The following is a 2,500-nucleotide window of genomic DNA, read 5'->3' as shown; positions in this document are numbered from 1 at the left end:
AAATAAAGAAAAATTCATGTTATCTATGAAGAGGAAAGGATAAGAGAGCAGATAACAATATGAAAAAAAGAAAAACAAATCATATCACACACACCTACACCCGCCCACACACATATAAACGCACACACACACACACACACACATATACTTAAACATACTCACACGCACACACACACACGCACACGCACGCGCACGCACACACACGCACACGCACACGCACGCACACGCTCACGTACACACACACGCACACGCACACGCACACGCACACGCACACGCACACACACGCTCACGCACACGCATACGCACACACACATACACACATACACAAACAGATACACAGGTCCTCTTCATTCAAAATATCTCAAATCAAAACTAAATACAAATGCTGCAAAAACTAGCATGAGAAAATATAAATAAAATTAAAAGAAATCCGTCGTTTTTAAAATTCACTAATTAAGAAAATTATATTTTCTTTTAATACTTTTTTTGGTCGTTCGTTCATTTTTCTTTTTTTTCATTTTCGGAAACACATTTTTAATAGTTTATTAAAGGTTTTACATATTTATCCTACGCTTCCATCCCTCCCTCACGTCTCTGAAGTAGATCAATAGATAAATAAATAAATAAATAAATCTAAATAAATAATACGAATCCTCATCTAGTATTTTCTATAAAAAAAAAAGGCAAACAAGCGTAAAGCAATCTTATGAATATTCAAGAAAGATAATCTGACATATTACGCTCACATAAACAACGAGCCTAAACCATATTAGTATCAATTTTCATCTGGTATTCTTTATCAAAAATTAATCATACCCAAAAGAAGAGGAAAACAGACTCAAAACAATCTTATGAATATTCAGAGGCTTAATCTGCCGTGTTACGCTCACATAAACAACGAGCCTAAAACAGCAAGAGCTTCATGTCCGACCGGCGCTCCCTCTTCTTGGAAATTACGTGATAAATTCATCCACAATTTGTGTTCCATTTTTGAATGTTTAGCAGAGAGAGAGAGAGAGAGAGAGAGAGAGAGAAGGAGAGAGAGAGAGAGAGAGAGAGAGAGAGAGAGAGAGAGAGAGAGAGAGAGAGAGAGAGAGAGAGAGAGAGAGATTGCGAGAGACAGAGAGAGAGAGAGAGAGAGAGAGAGAGAGAGAGAGAGAGAGAGAGAGAGAGATTGCGAGAGACAGAGAGAGAGAGAGAGAGACAGAGAGAGAGAGAGAGAGAGAGAGAGATTGCGAGAGACAGAGAGAGACAGAGACAGAGACAGAGAGAGAGAGAGAGAGAGAGAGAGATATAGAGACAGAGAGAGACAGAGAGAGAGAGAGATTGCGAGAGACAGAGAGAGAGAGAGAGAGAGAGAGAGAGAGAGAGAGAGAGAGAGATTGCGAGAGACAGAGAGAGAGAGAGAGAGAGAGAGAGAGAGAGAGAGAGAGAGAGAGAGATAAAGAGAGAAAGAGAGAGAGAGAGAGAGAGAGATAAAGAAAGACAGAGAGACAGAGAGAGAGAGAGAGAGAGAGAGAGAGATTGTGAGAGACAGAGAGAGAGTGAGATTGCGAGAGACAGAGAGAGAGAGAGAGATTGCGAGAGACAGAGAGAGAGAGAGAGAGAGAGAGAGAGAGAGAGAGAGAGAGAGAGATTGCGAGAGACAGAGAGAGAGAGAGAGAGAGAGAGAGAGAGAGAGAGAGAGAGAGAGAGAGAGAGAGAGAGAGAGAGACAGAGAGACAGAGAGAGAGAGAGAGAGGGAGAGATTGCGAGAGACAGAGAGAGAGAGAGAGAGATTGCGAGAGACAGAGAGAGAGAGAGAGAGAGAGAGAGAGAGAGATTGCGAGAGACAGAGAGAGAGAGAGAGAGATTGCGAGAGACAGAGAGAGAGAGAGAGACAGAGAGAGAGAGAGAGAGAGAGACCCTCCCTCTCTACCCCCTCCTCCTCCTCCTCCTCCTCCTCCCTCTCTACCTCCTCCTCCTCCTCCTCCTCACTCTCCTCCTCCTCACCCTCCCTCTCTACCTCCTCCTCCTCCTCACCCTCCCTCTCTACCTCCTCCTCCTCCTCCTCACCCTCTCTCTCTACCTCCTCCTCCTCCTCACACTCCCTCTCTACCTCCTCCTCCTCCTCCTCACCCTCCCTCTCTACCTCCTCCTCCTCCTCACCCTCCCTCTCTACCCCCCTCCTCCTCCTCCTCCTCCTCCCTCTCTACCTCTTCCTCCTCCTCCTCACCCTCCCTCTCTACCCCCCCTCCTCCTCCTCCTCCTCCTCCCTCTCTACCTCCTCCTCCTCCTCCTCCTCACTCTCCTCCTCCTCACCCTCCCTCTCTACCTCCTCCTCCTCCTCACCCTCCCTCTCTACCTCCTCCTCCTCCTCCTCACCCTCCCTCTCTACCTCCTCCTCCTCCTCACCCTCCCTCTCTACCTCCTCCTCCTCCTCCTCCCCCTCCCTCTCTACCTCCTCCTCCTCCTCACCCTCCCTCTCTACCCCCTCCTCCTCCTCTTCCTCCTCCCTCTC

General features: G+C 47.2%; 1 protein-coding gene across 2 annotated transcripts in view; it reads right to left on the bottom strand.

Moving 5' to 3' along the window:
- LOC125032138 (hemocyte protein-glutamine gamma-glutamyltransferase-like) overlaps positions 1–2,500 on the bottom strand; it is a 122,186-nt gene that overhangs the window by 65,016 nt on the left and 54,670 nt on the right. The window lies entirely within an intron of this gene.

The sequence above is a fragment of the Penaeus chinensis genome, chromosome 14 (assembly GCF_019202785.1).
Source record: "Penaeus chinensis breed Huanghai No. 1 chromosome 14, ASM1920278v2, whole genome shotgun sequence".
In the NCBI taxonomy this organism is placed as follows: Eukaryota; Metazoa; Arthropoda; class Malacostraca; order Decapoda; family Penaeidae; genus Penaeus; species Penaeus chinensis.
Note: the sequence above shows the minus strand (reverse complement) of the source record. Positions and strands in the feature narration are given on the sequence as shown.